The sequence below is a fragment of the Sander lucioperca genome, chromosome 23, assembly GCF_008315115.2.
Source record: "Sander lucioperca isolate FBNREF2018 chromosome 23, SLUC_FBN_1.2, whole genome shotgun sequence".
Classification (NCBI taxonomy): Eukaryota; Metazoa; Chordata; class Actinopteri; order Perciformes; family Percidae; genus Sander; species Sander lucioperca.
Genome location: NC_050195.1, coordinates 18,321,516 through 18,339,674, shown reverse-complemented (window position 1 = coordinate 18,339,674; position 18,159 = coordinate 18,321,516). Strand labels below are relative to the sequence as shown.

Genomic DNA, 18,159 nt, shown 5'->3' with positions numbered 1-18,159 from the left:
ACCTTTAGGGGGGGCTCAGCCCCTAAAAGGTCAGTAATTTCATTATCAGATAATCTAATAATTTATATTCAGTAAATCAGTAATTTCATTATCAGATAATCTCTGAGCTAGCTACTGAACAACAACGTCAGCTAACGTTTGTTGACACTATTAACACTATGATGGAACTAAACCTGACACTCTATAAGTCTCAGTAATAACGACTAGTTTGACACAATGTTCTAACATTCGGCAATTTTAGTTGCTTACGTTTCAATTTGGGTTCTAATCTGCACCATGAAATTACCAACTTCTTCTCTGGGGACTTCCAACGTTAAACTAAACCGTCTCCTGCTCTCCTTCTGGCAGATCAGATAGAGACTCAGCCAAAGGCGGGAGTCTGGCACAACCTCCTCTGATTGGCCAACACTACGTTTCTGTTAACCCTTTCCTTGACGGGGTTACAGGTGCATAGCATCGGCTACAGACACACAGGATATTAAACGATATACGATGAAATACGATCTCATATTGGACTAAAATAGTTCACCGGAACGTGTTTCTGAAAACATTTTAAGAGAGAAATAGGCCATGCAGTTGAATCTGTCTTCATTTCAGATCGGCAAAGATTTTCGTCAGATTTTGAGAGGCGTTCGTCACTCATCCCGTTCGTCATTTCCGGGTTAGCGCTCCACCAATCAGATGGGTCATTGAGTCCGACTGCCCGCCCTCCGACCCAGCAAGTCAGGCTGAAGAAAATGCAAATGAAGGCTGACGGCTCCTCTGACGGACGACGGCACGGAAGACACCAAACAGACTCGAGTCACCGACCTCGCCAGACTGTCTGACGGCCGATTTTCGGGTTGGTGTGACAGGGCCTAAAGAATATTTTGCCTCTCTGGGATAATTAAGTCCAGATTTGACAAGTCTAGGTGTAGTGGTTTTGGCTCTGGACCTGGTCTAATGTGGTCTACATATGAAAAAAACTCTGAAATTTCCCTTTATTGCGTTCTCATGAAGATAATAAAGCTTTCACAAATCTAAAAGTGTGTTTTAGACATGATTAATAATTTACCTTAATGACTAACACTCTTTCAATACAGTCAGAGGTTCAGAAAACGGAGGATCAGTCACTCAGCAACGGAAGTTATGTTTCCCAAACTTCAGCTTTAAGTTTCCCTAAAATGCCGAATCGGAAGCTGCTAATCGGATGCCAACTTCAGCATCGTAAATAAAAACGGGTAAAAACTAGAGCTGCAATGATTGATCGATTAGTTGTCAACTTTTAAATTAATCGCCAACTATTTTGATAATGGATTGGTCAGTTTGAGTAATTTTTTTTAAAGACAAAAGTAAAAATTCTCTGATTCCAGCTTGTTAAATGTGAATATGTTCTAGTTTCTTCTCTCCTCTGGGACAGGAAACTGAATATCTTTGAGTTGTGGACAAAACAAGACATCTTGGGCGTTTGAGAAACACTGATCCACATTTTTCACCATTTTCTGACATTTTAGAGACCAAACAACTAATCGAGAAAATAATCAACAGATTATCCTGCGACTATGAAAATAATCGTTAGTTGCAGCCCTAGTAAAAACAAACACATGGGTTAAACTGACCAATGGATTCCTCTCAATATATTACAATATTGCACTATTATGCTACTTGCTGGTTACTTCATATTTAACATTATACGTATTTCATTTTGTTACATACACTACGTACAGTATAGTATGTAGGTTGTACATTTGATTCTACACTTGTATGTAAATATACATTCTTTTTCATCCCTCTAAGTATATTTTTTTTCAGTAGTTGTTTTGGCATTTTTATCTTTGCTATCTTATTTTTTTTATCTTATTTGTTTATTATTTCTAGTATATTTCTTGTTGTTTCTGTATGTGTGTGAGTGAGTATGTATGTATGTATGTATGTATGTCTGAGTAACTTGCTGATTGTAACGGAGTCATTTCCTGATTTGTATTTCTATCTCCAACACACCGCAAAAACTAGGCCGGCGGTCAGACTTGTACCGACGGCCAAACAGTGAATTTTAAATGGACACACACACACACACACACACACACACACACACACACACACAACCGGTCAAACGTTTGGGATCACTTAGAAATTTCCATTCCACTCCATTATAGACAGAATACGAGATCAGTTGCATTGTTATTTTAACCAGGGCAGCAGTTTTCAGATTACATTATGTGTTTACATAATGTATGTGTGTGTGCGTGTGCGTGTGTGCGCGCTTACATAATTGCAAAAGGGTTCTCGACTGTTGTAGAAAGAAGTGGCTGATCTTTAACCCAATATCTACATTGCCCATTATCAGCAACCATTCATCCAATGGTCCACAGGCTCATTCTGTTTACTAATCTGATATCACTTTGAAAGGCTAACTGAGAAAACATTGGAGAACCCTTTTGCAATTATGTAAGCACACACACTCTCTCTCTCTCCCTCAGTGGTTACAATACTGTGCTGTTGTGTTCCAAGGTGAACATCACTACTATGTAACAATCACCTATACAGTCCTAAGGGAATACATATTCAATAAGATCCTTTGTTTATCTAGAAAACAGCCCCGAAATCACCATCACCAAACCCACCAGACTCCATGTAAATAATCAGTACTTTTAGCGTGTATAGAGCCAGCATAGTTCCACATGTAAATCGGTGAATTATGGGTTAATTTCAACCAAACCAGAGTGGTGATTGTTGGAACAGTGGAAAGACAAACCAAGACGGCTTTTGATAGTTTTATTTTGTGCCTGTCGACTTTGAATGCAGTGTGTTTTACGATGATAAAAGTAGTGATTATTTACATGGAGTCTGGTGGGTTTGGCGAAGGCCTGTTAAAGAGCGAAGATTACAATAGATCTTATGAACAAATGCTTATTTACATCCGTCCTATCGTCATATGGTTGCTGAGAGAAGAGATGACAGGAAGGAGAGAAAGATCAACTGAAGGTTTAATGACCAAACCTGCTCTGTGTAGCCGAAGCTGAGGGTTGTAAACAGCGTCCAGTAGCTCCCGTTGTCGCTCGTTCTCCTCTTTTGAACGACAAAGTTCCTCCTCGTACTCTGCTATCGTTCTTTCAAACAGCCCAAATATCTCTTCAGCAGCCGCAGTTAGTCGCTGCTCCACCAACGCTCTCAGCATCTGGACTTTACACATTTTACCTCTTTCTCTACACAACTAAGACACTCTGCTAACACACCTTTCTGCTAGACGCCATCTCGTTCAAAGTGTGAAGTTAGCCGCAGTGAAGACTACAGCTTCCGGTGCAGATTAGTTGCTGAGCTTCAAAATAAAAGTCCAAAAGGTTGTTTTTTTTTTAACCCTTGTGCTGTCTTCCAGTTGACCATGCACCTTTTTGTTTTTCAAGGTCCAACTTTTGACATTTTTGTCACTTTTATCCAATTATTTTTGTCACTTTTTCCGACATTTTTGTCACTTTCTTAAACATTTTTTTTTATAATTTTTTTCTTCAAATGCTATTAAATTTAACACTCAAATTCAATTAAAGTAGTGAACTTATTATATTTTACCTGTGAGGAGCGTTGTATGGAACTATCCAGGTTATTTTTTTTTTTTTGTTGAAAAGTTGGTTAAAAAAACCCCAAAATTCTGATGTAGAAACTTTTAGAAAAAGGGTCAGATTTGACCCGAGGACACCAGGAGGGTTAAAGTATCTGTGAGTTCAGCGGTCAGTACTTTTGTAGCTTCTATAAATCTCTGTAGTTTGAAGTTTAGTTACTTTCCCGCGTACTAGATATCAGATTTATTTTACTGTTTGATGATCACAAGTTAATTCACTGCTGATATAAAACTCAACATTTTCCCAACTTTCCACTTTATTATTTTGTCCTGGGAGGGCAATTGGTTTTACAGCGGGGGCAAACAACAAATGAAACAACATAGGAATACAGTACAAAGAATATTAAAATCTTGTCTCGCTCAGAGCAGCTGAGTGACTTTCATCCCCTGTGGATTCTCATGTGTTTAATCACATGTGCTTTTTGAAAAAATCTTTGCGCACAAACTGAGCAACTGAATGGCTTATTTCCTGTGTGGATTCTCAGATGTGTCTTTAGATTTGCATTTAAAGTGAACCCTTTACCGCACTCGGAGCAGCTGAAAGGCTTCTCTCCTGTGTGAGTTATCATGTGTCTGCTCAGATTTGACTTGCGATCAAATCTCCTCCCACACTCAGAGCAGCTGAATGTTTTCTCTCCTGTGTGAGTCATGATGTGTCTCTTCAGATGTTGGTTGTGGCCAAATCTTCTCCCACACTCAGAGCAGCTGAATGTTTGTCTTGAATCATGTTTCAGAGAGTTTAAACCTGACTGAGTGCTCTCCTCCCAATCACCATCACTGACTTTAGTCTCTGAAGAGTCTCCAGTCTGGTCTTCAGTCTCTGGTTGTAAAAGTGGATGTGAGTTCCTGGCTGGTTCTGGTCCTCCACAGTCCTCTCCATCAGCTTCTGTTTCCATGTGTTGAGTTTGTCTCTGATGAAGCTGTGAGGACTGAGCTTCCTCTTCATCATCTTCACTCTTCACAGGGACAGGAGTGAATGGGAACTTGGTGATATCAGCCTCCTCCAGCCCTTGAAGCTGCTCTCCCTCCTGACTGCTCCACAGTTCCTCCTGTTCCTCTTTAATGTGTGGGGGGGGCTCTGGCTCCTGCTGGTCCACAATGGAGCTACACTCCTGCTGCTCAGGGGGAACCTCTTCTTTAACCACCAACAGCTGCTTCACATCTGCAGGAAACACAAACAGAAACAGAATTAAGACAAAAACCAGAGGTAGTTTGTATCATCTATAGCCCTATTCGCACAAGATTAGTATCATCTGGGGACCTCATGTGATTTAGAAATGAGTTTTGCGTGGCGCATTCGCAAAGGATAAGCAAAGCCTTCTATTACTTGAATTTACCGACATACTGTATCTGTACCCAAGAGTTGGGTACCCGTAGGCGCCCGGAGGACGGCCAGGGCGAGGCTGCCGCACCGCACTTGGGGTTCCGTATCTTTTTGGGCCAGGCCCAGTAGAAGTTACCAGAGGCTCATACCCTATCATCCCCGCCGCGGCGGCGCCCACACAGCATCACCGTCAGCCTTCGGACGAAGCCACGGGGAGTGCGTCAACTCGGGGACGGAGGTCTCCGGTCGGACAGCGGTCCAGACTAGGTTGGTCATGAAGGCTGCGTCCACACACACCACGTTTGCTTGTCTTTGCCTTTGTTGTAGTTGAATCAAGTAAATAGGTTTATTGATTGAAGAACTATTGACTTACAATTATAATTTGGAAGTTAAATAAATTCTTGCATCCCGTATCCGTCTCCGCGAGAGTGATAGAAAAGCGCACAGGAAACAAAAACCTTGAAAAATGATATACGACTCCGCCAAATCACAGACATGTCGATTCACGCGGGACTAATGTTATCACAGGACCTCGGTGTTCGGGGGAATATGGTAGGACACTCAGAGGAGCTGAATGTTTTCTTACATCTTGAATCATGTTTCAGAGAGTCTCCAGTCTGGTCTTCAGTCTCTGGTTGTAAAAGTGGATGTGAGTTCCTGGCTGGTTCTGGTCCTCCACAGTCCTCTCCATCAGCTTCTGTTTCCATGTGTTGAGTTTGTCTGTGATGAAGCTGTGAGGACTGAGCTTCCTCTTCATCATCTCCACTCTTCACAGGGACAGGAGTGAATGGGAACTTGGTGATATCAGCCTCCTCCAGCCCTTGAAGCTGCTCTCCCTCCTGACTGCTCCACAGTTCCTCCTGTTCCTCTTTAATGTGTGGGGGGGGCTCTGGCTCCTGCTGGTCCACACTGGAGCTACACTCCTGCTGCTCAGGGGGAATCTCTTCTTTAACCACCGACAGCTGCTCAACATCTGCAGGAAACAGGAATACAAACAGAAACAGAATTAAGACAAAAAACCAGAGGTAAGAAAGGTAGTTTGTATCATCTATCGCCCTATTCGCACAGGATTAGTATCATCTGGGGACCTCATGTGATTTAGAAATGACCCCCCACACATCTGAGTTTCGTGTGGTGCATTCGTCCAGGTTAAGCAAAGCCTTCTTTTACTTAAATTTACTGACAGAGTTGTTAGAATGACAGAAATCTTCAGATGAGATCTTAATGAATGCAACAAGGACATGTAGCTATAGTGGCCTACAAAACAGCATGTTTACTATCCCCAAAACACGGAATAAAACACAAAAATTAGGAAAAATTAACAAAGATCTAACTTTAGATAGCCTTAGTCTTATATGATTTAACAGAAATTAGGATGAGACAGTGTTGAGATTTATAATAACATGTAACTGTCTGTATGGATCATAGTATTAAGGTTAAGTTACATATAATAGCCTATTTGGGCTCTGTCAATCAGAACATTTGATAAACCAACCAGATTTAATTGACAAAGCACATCTTGGCTACACTTCATCTGTATCATCTTTTAGTCTTGTATGTTTAATATTATTTTTTATTACTAATTTTTTTGGGGGCTTTTCCCTCTATTGTAGTGACAGTGGATAGACATGAAAGGGGGAAAGAGAAGGGGGATGACACGCAGCAAAGGGCAGCAGGTCGGACCCGAACCTACGCCGCTGCAGGACCCAGCCAACATGGGGCGAACGCTCCCACTGGGCGAGCCAGAGGCCGCCCCTAGCCTAGTCATTGTTTTTAATAAATAGTTCATAAACCTTCGTTTGACTAGTTTTTACTGAACCCAGGAATCACGTGCCGTGCCATCACATCCCGCGCCACCCACCACCAAGTAAACTTTAAACCTGAAGGAAACGCTGATATATGACCCCGCCAATTGACAGTAGGGGTGTTGAAATTAATCAAATAATCGATGCATCGGGATGCGGACATGGACGATGCTGCATCGATGCAGTAGCCCACCATAATCGATTATAACGCAATGACGTCGCTCGTTAATTTTCCGGCCGCGACATAAACATTCAAATGAAAAATAACATTCTCAGTAGCCTAGCTAACCCGTTTCACTCACTCACACACACACACACACACACACACACACACACACACACACACACACACACAGGCAGACACACAAACAAACACAGACTAGGGCTGGTACGATTCGTCGACATAGTTGACGTCATTGTCATTGATTACGTAAATGCGTCGACACAAATAATTTGCGTTGATGCGTCGCGTTTCTTTAACTGTCTATGAGCGTCACTCACGTGTAAATCGCGAGGGTGTGGGAGAACTACGTCGGCTCTGCAGTTCTGTTGAAGTCCCAGAGAGTCACTGTAATGCTGATAAAGTGGTTTCAAGTGTGGTTACAGTTTTCAAAACTTCACGCAGACAGCGTTTGCTGCGATATGATATTAATGGAGAGCCGAGAGCGTTCGCGGTGACACTTCCTCCTGAGACATACAGGCACAACAGTGGTTTCTGTGCCCTGGTGACTGACTGACAGGCTGAGGTTGTAAGGCAAGGCAACTTTATTTCTACAGCACCTTTCAGCAACAAGGCAACTCAATTCCATTCCTTTGCATTTAAGTTAGTTCTCCATTAGTTCAATGTTGACAACAGGGCAGTCACCAAGTTTATTGTTAAAGGTTTGTGTCATTATGCAGTTTGCACTAAAAAGTCTTTGTTGTTTACATTCCTTTGCATTTTAGTTAGTTCAATTATTACAGTTTGGATTGATACCAATCCTGAGTATCTGACTGGATCACCCCTATCCAAAAGCACAACCAGTTTTATTAATGTTACTCTGAGTGAGCAGTGTTACCAGAATTTTTTAATTTTGATAACTGTTTTGATTCACAATTAACCCTCAGAACCCGACCGCGTCGTAGACGACACAAAACGGCACCTCTGATTAATATTTAGATAATTTGATAACGGTTTAATGTAGAAACTTACCGATTTTTGCTGCTAAAAGCTAAGGAGTTAGCCATCACGGGGGTGTCTTTGGTGTCTTTGTAGCCTTTACAGAAGGTTTTCTATCCAGCCTGGAAGTTGTTGTTCAGCAATAAATCCAAACCCTTATATCTAAGATTTATCCACTTGATGTCCATAATTTATCAATTTTCCGTCATTTTTCCGCTAGCTCGATGCTAGCTGCCATTTTGAATAATATAATATTATTTTTATTAATATAACAATTTCAATAATTGCTCTTGTATTCTATCCTATTTATTTATTATTTCATGTATATTCTGTATGTGTGCTGTGTGTCTGATATTTTGCTGCTGTAGGACTGAAATTTCCCATTTTGGGATTAATAAAAGTCTATCTATCCATCTATCTATTAGGGCTGAACGATTAATCTTATTTGCAATAATATCGCGATATGTTAAAACGCGATTTCCTAATCAAAAAGGTTGCGATTTGGTCATGTGACTCGCCAGAGCAAAGCGGTGTGCACTCCGCAAAGAAAGCATCAACTTGGCACGCTAACTACGCCTTGACCTGTTGTACAGTGGGCTCAGGCTCGACAGAAACTTTAGTCCTAAATAGGAACAGTATGTCACTTTTGTGGGACTATTAAGATGATGCGCAGCTTCGGGTATTGTGCAAAACCTGTCTCGTTAACGTTGCTACCTCACAGGGTAACACTACGAACCTGTATCAGCACAAAAAAACCCACAAAGCCATCTACGACAGTTGCATGGCTAAAATGCCGAACACCAGTTTGTCAAGTAAGCAAAATGCCACCCGACAGTCACCGAGCCTGGGTTCACGGCTACACAGAGACATGATGCCCCTTAGTACGGCTACACAGAGACATGATGCCCCTTAGTACGGCTACACAGAGACATGATGCCCCTTAGTACGGCTACACAGAGACATGATGCCCCTTAGTACGGCTACACAGAGACATGACGTCCTTTAGTACGGCTACACAGAGACATGATGCCCCTTAGTACGGCTACACAGAGACATGACATCCCTTAGTACGGCTACACAGAGACATGACGTCCCTTAGTACGGCTACACAGAGACATGACGTCCCTTAGTACGGCTACACAGAGACATGACGTCCTTTAGTACGGCTACACAGAGACATGACGTCCTTTAGTACGGCTACACAGAGACATGACGTCCTTTAGTACGGCTACACAGAGACATGACGTCCTTTAGTACGGCTACACAGAGACATGATGTCCTTTAGTACGGCTACACAGAGACATGACGTCCTTTAGTACGGCTACACAGAGACATGACGTCCCTTAGTACGGCTACACAGAGACATGACGTCCTTTAGTACGGCTACACAGAGACATGACGTCCCTTAGTACGGCTACACAGAGACATGATGTCCCTTAGTACGGCTACACAGAGACATGACGTCCCTTAGTACGGCTACACAGAGACATGATGTCCTTTAGTACGGTCACCGAGCCTGGGTTCACGGCTACACAGAGACATGATGTCCCTTAGTACGATCACAGAGACATGATGTCCCTTAGTACGGCTACACAGAGACATGACGTCCTTTAGTACAGCTACACAGAGACATGACGTCCTTTAGTACGATCACCGAGCCTGGGTTCACGGCTACACAGAGCATCTGTTTCTGCCACGGAGTCAGAGAGTGATGGCCAGAGTCTGGGGAGGTTTTTAAGATGAAAAAAGGAGGATTTGGTGATAGATTTGATGCGAGCATCAAGTACACTGACTGGAGCTGGATCGGGAGTTGCTAATGGTGAGAAATCAGGATCACTATGGCTGGTAGTGCCACTCTCACAACAACTGCACTTTAGTCTGCGTTGTGTGTTGCTGTTACTGACTAGAGATAATTATGATTAATATTTAGATAATAATGTTCAGACAGTGATTACATTTAACTTTGAGTTACAACATGTCCTGTTCTGGAGACACATGTTGGACCAGTCCAATATGACTGTCAGTTGAAATAAACCTTGTTTTGTAAGAAAACTTGTTTTATTTGTTATAAATCTATTTTGATGCGTTTTCCCATAACTTTGGTAATTTTACATATGTTTAAAAATATCGAAATTAATATCAATATCACATTTTTTCAATATCGTGCACCCCTATTATTTAATTATTATTTACTGTAATAAACAAACATGTGGATTGCACTTTTTAAACACGGTCTTTGAAATTTACTAGACAGTTAAATAAGTAAAAATATAGTATGTATGTATGTATGTATGTATGTATGTATGTATGTATGTATGTATATATATATATATATATATATATACACACACACACACACATACATACATATATATATATATACACACACATATATACACACACACATATATATATATATATATATATATATATATATATATATATATATATATATATAAAATGTGATATTGCGATATTGATATTAATTTCGATATTTTTAAACATATGTAAAATTACCAAAGTTATGGGAAAACGCATCAAAATAGATTTATAACAAATAAAACAAGTTTTCTTACAAAACAAGGTTTATTTCAACTGACAGTCATATTGGACTGGTCCAACATGTGTCTCCAGAACAGGACATGTTGTACTGGTTGGACAGTATAAAATAAATAAAGAGCATGTCTATAGAACAGGACATGTTCTACTGGTTGTATATACACGACTACAGTATAAAAAACAATGCAGTGCACATCTGTTGGCTTAAAGCCAAAGTATTTCCAAGCTACCGAGGAGGAGGAGGCATTACCCTACAGTCACATTAGCTACAAGAGACAACTACCATTCATTTAGCGACTGCCAATCAGAGTGAAGGCAGCGTGAGACAGCCAATCAGAGTGAAGGCAGCGTGAGGGCAGCGTGACGTATGTCAGTGGCTCAAGTCGAAGAAAATAATTCAAGATGGCGGAAAACGCTTCAGGACATCGTATTTATGTATATATCTGATATGTTTGGCATTTAATCTCATATATTGTGTTACTTTTATCGAGAAATAAATACTTTTAAATCCAAAAACATCGTTCTTGTGACTTAACAATACCTCTGAAGTAACTTTTAAGACGTGGTTTAAGGTAGCACCGGAGAATTTCTGTTTACTGTTGCCAAGCAACCGGGGGTAGGCTAGGCAGGTTTCCTTTCAATCTCTGTTATTTCGTCGTCTCCCAGAGCAACACTCATTTTCTTACTTTTGTGTTCTTTTTGCTCCACTCTTCGCTCTCTCTTTAGCTCCTTTCTTTTCTTTCGCTTCGTTTTATGGTTCTGCGGAGGCTCCACGCAGATGATGTTTATACGTTTATATCTGGTGTGTGCGTCGAGCGAGGTAGAAGTGAGAGAGTGACGGCGATTTTCTAGAGTCTATAGTCATAGTGAGAGAAACAAAGTGTCTCCTCTGTTCTTTCTGACCACGGTGGAAAATCTGGAGCAGGAAAAGTTAACCCTCTCCTTGATTTCATGTTGTTTCTGGAGAAGGAGAACCAGGAAATGAGTCGGGGGGAATACAACGCTACCAAGTGATGTGTATTTTTCGAGAGGTGCATCAAAGAGTATAGACGTAACAAGAGGAGAAACTCAATGGAACTGCAGCTCCGCCATCTTGGACTGAATGTAACACAACGTTGTGTTGAGTTTCTCCTCTTGTTGCTTCTATACTCTTTGGGTACATGTCGGGCGGGATGCAACGCAAACAAAATATCGCTTAATTATCGCGAGACTTTCGGTATAATATTGCGCAACGTGATATCGCGATAACGATATTGAGTCGATATATTGTGCACCCCTATTAAATAATCTAAATACTACTGAGTTTGGTAAAGCCACATATTTGTTTTTATATTTCTGCAATCTGCACTTTAGTTTGTGTGATTAGTTTCTGACTTTCATATGAATGTTTCCACCAGGCGGTCAGTGCTCAGTATACTACTGGGACTGAAGTAGTTAAACAAAAGATGTCTTTCATATAAATTCATTCATCACCTGATTTCATCATCACATCCAGGCCTGGCCTCCTGGAAACAACAGCTAGTTTAATCTATCTAATCTTGTGTTGTTCATACTATACAATGATTTATAACTTGTCTTTGTTGAATAATACAGAAGACAAAGAGCTTAAAAAAATATTTGCAGATTAAATCGCAATCACAATATTGGTGAAAAAAATCACAATTAGATTATTTTCCAAAATCATTCAGCCCTATCTACCTACCTACCTAATTGTACATTTTTATTTCCAAATTGTATACATTTTAAATATTTGTTCTTGTATTCTATCCTATTATTATTTCATGTATATTGTATCCTATTATTATTTCATGTATATTCTGTATGTGTGCTGTGTGTCTGATATTGTGCTGCTGTAGGACTGAAATTTCCCATTTTAGGATTAATAAAAGTCTATCCATCTATCTTTCTCTAAACCAGGGGTTCTCAATAGGTGAGGCGCGCCTCCCCTGGGGGGCGCCAAAGAGCCACAGGGGAGGCGCGACACGCGAAGAAAAAATAACTGTATGCAGCTCTATTGATATCTGTAACTGTGCGTGCGTGTATTAGCTTTAAAATGCATCGTTTCCTTGTCCCAAGTCAACAGATGTCAGCATTAAGGGAGGAGACAGGACCCAGCAACAAACGTAGGAAATATGATCCTGAGTTAAAGTTAGGTTTCAGCTGGTCGGGGTCCCAGGCTGCTCCTCTGCTGCAGTGGGACAGAGACCGGGAGAAATGTCCATCACGCATTACGGTTGTCTGTGGAGAGCGAGTTCCCCCAGATCTCCACTAAGGCTATGAAAGTCCTAATCCCCTTCACCTCCACCTACTTGTGTGAGTGTGGGTTTTCCGCACTGACCCTGATTAGAAACAAATACAGATCACAGCTGCAGGTGGAGGACGACTTGTGTTTATGTCTCTCTGCAGTGCAGCCTCATTGTTCCCACTGACAGACGCGGCGTCAGCTGATTTTGCCGGGGCTTCAGTGTCCACTCTCGCTGTAAAAAGCTGTGCAGCTTCAGGTTTATAAAGGACGCGGTCTGCTGTGGACATGTGTCGTGTTTGTGCTCCGTGTATTTCTGTAGTTTTGGTTTTCCACCTCCGATGTAGAGCAGCGTTCAGCCACTTCTCTAAACTTTGTCTCATTCAGAGACCAGAGACCCAAACGGGGCTCTGAGTCTGTCAGGAGGTCTGAGATCTACCGTCTCAGCAGAGATATCACGTAATGCACAGCAGGCTACGGTGCAGGTGGATTATTTTCTGAAATATAGTGACTGTATTCTTGTAATAACCTATTATAACTTTATTTTTCACAAAATATCACGACTCCTCCAAACCTCAGAGAACACAGATGGGATGAGTTATATTTTGATTGTGCACAAAGGTTTTGAACATGAGCAGAAATCTTGCTCAAACATCTGAAATATTACAGTCCAGGAGTTTATTAATTCATTAAAATGAATTCATGTGTCATTGAGGTGAATAATTGTCATATGCACATTTAAGGAGGTTACTTCCCCAACAAAAGATGCAAAAGAGAAGGTAAGAGTAAATGATGCTAAGCTACATGTGTGCTGACTCAGATATAATTAGAAAAGTCGATCCAAAAGGAGAATAAATAGATAAAGTAATACAGAACGCCTGAGAGCCTTACTGAAATATTTTCCATTATGTTTTTATATTGGGATTATAATCTGTTTCCCTTTACATAAAAATATTTCCAGCATATTGATTCAGAAAAAGGTAGAAATAGGTGCATAAGCATTCACCAGAATGCAGGATATTTAGTGTTTAATGCTTAAAATTTTGGGGGGTGGACCCCCAGACCCCCCGCCCCCCCCCATCATAGCACATGTTAAGCATGCTTTGTTGACTTGTGGATAGGCCCACTGATGTTCAGTGATTTTAAGAGTATACGCTCAATTAGGCCTGCATGTTAGAAATGATTTGCTGTTAAATGAATAATAAATGAAGTATCATTCATGAATGCACTTTTAGAAAAGTTGTGGAAATAAAATGTCTTCAAATACAATATTAAAAAACATTTACATTTTATCAGTTATTATTGAAACTCATCATTGCCTGGAACACACAAAAGATGTCCTTTACTGCTGAGGCGTGTGTGGGTTAGGGCAGGCGGACGGGATTTTGGGGAAGGGGGGGGTGCTCGGCTGTCCTTACCTGCTCTAAGGGGAGCTGTCGGTACACGATCCGTTCTGCCTGCACGATCCGTTCTGCACATGCGCAAGATAATACTGTTTTACGTATCCATACGACCTGCACGATCTGTTCCACGCTAGCCTATGGCTAGCCTCCACCGGGAAGCTAACGTTAGTTTAGCTAACAGCTAATTCGGCTAACCGCTAGCTGACAGCTAGATTCAGTCTAAAATAACGTTAACTCAAACGTAACGGGAAAAGCAGCTACAGCTAAATTAAGACTTCACAGTAATAACAATAAAGACAAGTATTGAGTGATTGGATTTTAAATGAGCACAAGTAAAGTAGAACTGACGTAACAGCTGTTATATATGTTAACGGTTATTTTCACGTTTTATTTTGAGGGTCTTTTAAAGTTATTACATGCTGTCTCAGCTAGCAGTTAGCCGAATTAGCTGTTAGCTAAACTAACGTTAGCTTGGCTGTCGACCGGAAGCGTGGAACAGATCGTGCAGTGTCGTAAATCCTCGTACAACCGCGCATGCGCGAACATTTTGCGCATGTGCAGAACGGATCGTGCAGGCAGAACGGATCGTGTACCGACAGATGGCTCACATTCACCCAATTTGAAAACCCCTGGTCTAAATCATCATAGCCTGATCCTGCTATAATACCTGGTATGTGCTGCCCTCTACTGGGCTCAACATGCAACAACTACGGCCACCACACAAACTACTACACACATCAACACATTGTCCTGGAGCTGGAACACTTCAACATGTTTCTACACATATAATTGTCTCTGATATAATTATCATTAACAATAACATTGTCTCTTTCTGTCAAATTTGAAAACATGTTATTTATGTAAACAAAATTAAAGTTTGAATGAATTCCAGTAGAAGTCTTTTGGTTATTTCTAACTGTCATGTGACCCAGATGATGTCATAACACAGGTACACAGCCTATGAAGTAAACAACGCCTCTTTATTATCAGCGCTGGAATGTAACTAAGTACATTTACTCCAGTACTTGTACTTCAGTCCAGATGTTGAGGTACTTGTACTTTACTTGAGTCTTTTCTTTTCATGCCACTTTCTACTTCTACTCCGCTACATTTCAGAGAGAAATATTCTACTTTTTACTCCACTACATTCATCTGTTACAGCTTTAGTTACTAGTTACTGTAGTTACTAGTTACTTTAGTTACTCCGCTACATTCATCTGTTACAGCTTTAGTTACTAGTTACTTTAGTTACTAGTTACTTTAGTTACTAGTTACTTTAGTTACTCCACTACATTCATCTGTTCCAGCTTTAGTTACTAGTTACTTTAGTTACTAGTTACTTTAGTTACTCCGCTACATTCATCTGTTACAGCTTTAGTTACTAGTTACTTTAGTTACTAGTTACTTTAGTTACTCCACTACATTACTCTGTTACAGCTTTAGTTACTAGTTACTTTAGTTACTAGTTACTTTAGTTACTCCGCTACATTACTCTGTTACAGCTTTAGTTACTAGTTACTTTAGTTACTCCACTACATTCATCTGTTCCAGCTTTAGTTACTAGTTACTTTAGTTACTAGTTACTTTAGTTACTCCGCTACATTCATCTGTTACAGTTTTAGTTACTAGTTACTTTAGTTACTAGTTACTTGAGTTACTAGTTACTTTAGTTACTCCACTACATTACTCTGTTACAGCTTTAGTTACTAGTTACTTTAGTTACTAGTTACTTTAGTTACTCCGCTACATTCATCTGTTACAGCTTTAGTTACTAGTTACTTTAGTTACTAGTTACTTTAGTTACTCCGCTACATTCATCTGTTACAGCTTTAGTTACTAGTTACTTTAGTTACTAGTTACTTTAGTTACTCCGCTACATTCATCTGTTACAGCTTTAGTTACTAGTTACTTTAGTTACTCCACTACATTACTCTGTTACAGCTTTAGTTACTAGTTACTTTAGTTACTAGTTACTTTAGTTACTCCACTACATTCATCTGTTCCAGCTTTAGTTACTAGTTACTTTAGTTACTCCGCTACATTCATCTGTTACAGCTTTAGTTACTAGTTACTTTAGTTACTAGTTACTTGAGTTACTAGTTACTTTAGTTACTCCACTACATTACTCTGTTACAGCTTTAGTTACTAGTTACTTTAGTTACTCCACTACATTACTCTGTTACAGCTTTAGTTACTAGTTACTTTAGTTACTAGTTACTTGAGTTACTAGTTACTTTAGTTACTCCACTACATTACTCTGTTACAGCTTTAGTTACTAGTTACTTTAGTTACTAGTTACTTTAGTTACTCCACTACATTACTCTGTTACAGCTTTAGTTACTAGTTACTTTAGTTACTAGTTACTTTAGTTACTCCGCTACATTCATCTGTTACAGCTTTAGTTACTAGTTACTTTAGTTACTAGTTACTTTAGTTACTCCGCTACATTCATCTGTTACAGCTTTAGTTACTAGTTACTTTAGTTACTAGTTACTTTAGTTACTCCACTACATTCATCTGTTCCAGCTTTAGTTACTAGTTACTTTAGTTACTAGTTACTTTAGTTACTCCGCTACATTCATCTGTTACAGCTTTAGTTACTAGTTACTTTAGTTACTAGTTACTTTAGTTACTCCGCTACATTCATCTGTTACAGCTTTAGTTACTAGTTACTTTAGTTACTCCACTACATTCACCTGTTCCAGCTTTAGTTACTAGTTACTTTAGTTACTAGTTACTTTAGTTACTCCACTACATTCACCTGTTCCAGCTTTAGTTACTAGTTACTTTAGTTACTAGTTACTTAAGTTACTAGTTACTTTAGTTACTCCGCTACATTCATCTGTTCCAGCTTTAGTTACTAGTTACTTTAGTTACTAGTTACTTTAGTTACTCCGCTACATTCATCTGTTCCAGCTTTAGTTACTAGTTACTTTAGTTACTAGTTACTTTACCCATTCAGATTCCTGCTCACTAAACACATGTAGTTTATAAATCTGATGTTTGATTCTAAAGTAAACTAGTCAACAATATAACGGCTACAAGTCACGCTGAGATGATCAGACCATTACACACACAGCTGGTTGATCCTTTACACACACTACAATAGTTTAATACTTTAACTACATTCTCCTGATGAGACTTACACACTTTTACTGAAGGAACATTTTCACTGCAGGACTGTTACTGTAACAGAGTATTTATACAGTGTGGTATTAGTACTTTTACTGAAGTAACATTTTCACTGCAGGACTTTAACTGTAACAGAGGCCCTCCAGTTTTAAAAGAGGCGATTTCATTTCTGTGCCTCGTCAGTCCTTCACAATGTTTAATGAACCAACCAATACATTCAGATACAAACATCCTGAGTTTCTAGAAGTAAAGGGACCAAACCTGCTCTGTGTAGCCGAAGCTGAGGGTTGTAAACAGCGTCCAGTAGCTCCCGTTGTCGCTCGTTCTCCTCTTTTGAACGACAAAGTTCCTCCTCGTACTCTGCTATCGTTCTTTCAAACAGCCCAAATATCTCTTCAGCAGCCGCAGTTAGTCGCTGCTCCACCAACGCTCTCAGCATCTGGACTTTACACATTTTACCTCTTTCTCAACACAACAAAGAGACTCTGCTAACACACCTTCCTGTTAGACGCCATCTTATTCAAAGTGTGAAGTTAGCCGCAGTGAAGACTACAGCTTCCGGTGCAGATTAGTTGCTGAGCTTCAAAATAAGAGTCCGGAAGGTTTTTCCAGAGAAAGGGTTTTGTTTTTTAAAGTATCTGTGAGTTCAGCTGTCAGTACTTTTGTAGCTTCTATGAATCTCTGTGGTTTGAAGTTTAGTTTCTTTCCCGCGTCCTGGTTTGTACTTTCAGATATCTGATTTATTTTACTGTTTCATGATCACAAGTTAATTCACTGCTGATACAAAACTCAACATTTTCCCAACTTTCCACTTTATTTTTTGGCGCTCAGGGATTAAAGTGAAAATAGAATAGCACCCCTTCTGCGATTGCGCCCTATTGGTTTTTAAAGGGGCGCTCTGCAGTTTTGGCAATTTCTTCACCATTTTCTGGCTTTTTGC

At 40.1% G+C, this 18,159-nt stretch overlaps 1 long non-coding RNA gene across 1 annotated transcript; it reads left to right on the top strand.

Annotated features, from left to right (window-relative positions):
- The first annotated feature begins 3,158 nt into the window (after positions 1–3,158).
- LOC118494329 lies at positions 3,159–12,602 on the top strand. The gene is made up of 3 exons (XR_004896453.1): positions 3,159–3,243; positions 9,875–9,880; positions 12,592–12,602. It is a non-coding gene; the product is annotated as an uncharacterized LOC118494329 (long non-coding RNA).
- The last annotated feature ends 5,557 nt before the right edge of the window (positions 12,603–18,159 follow it).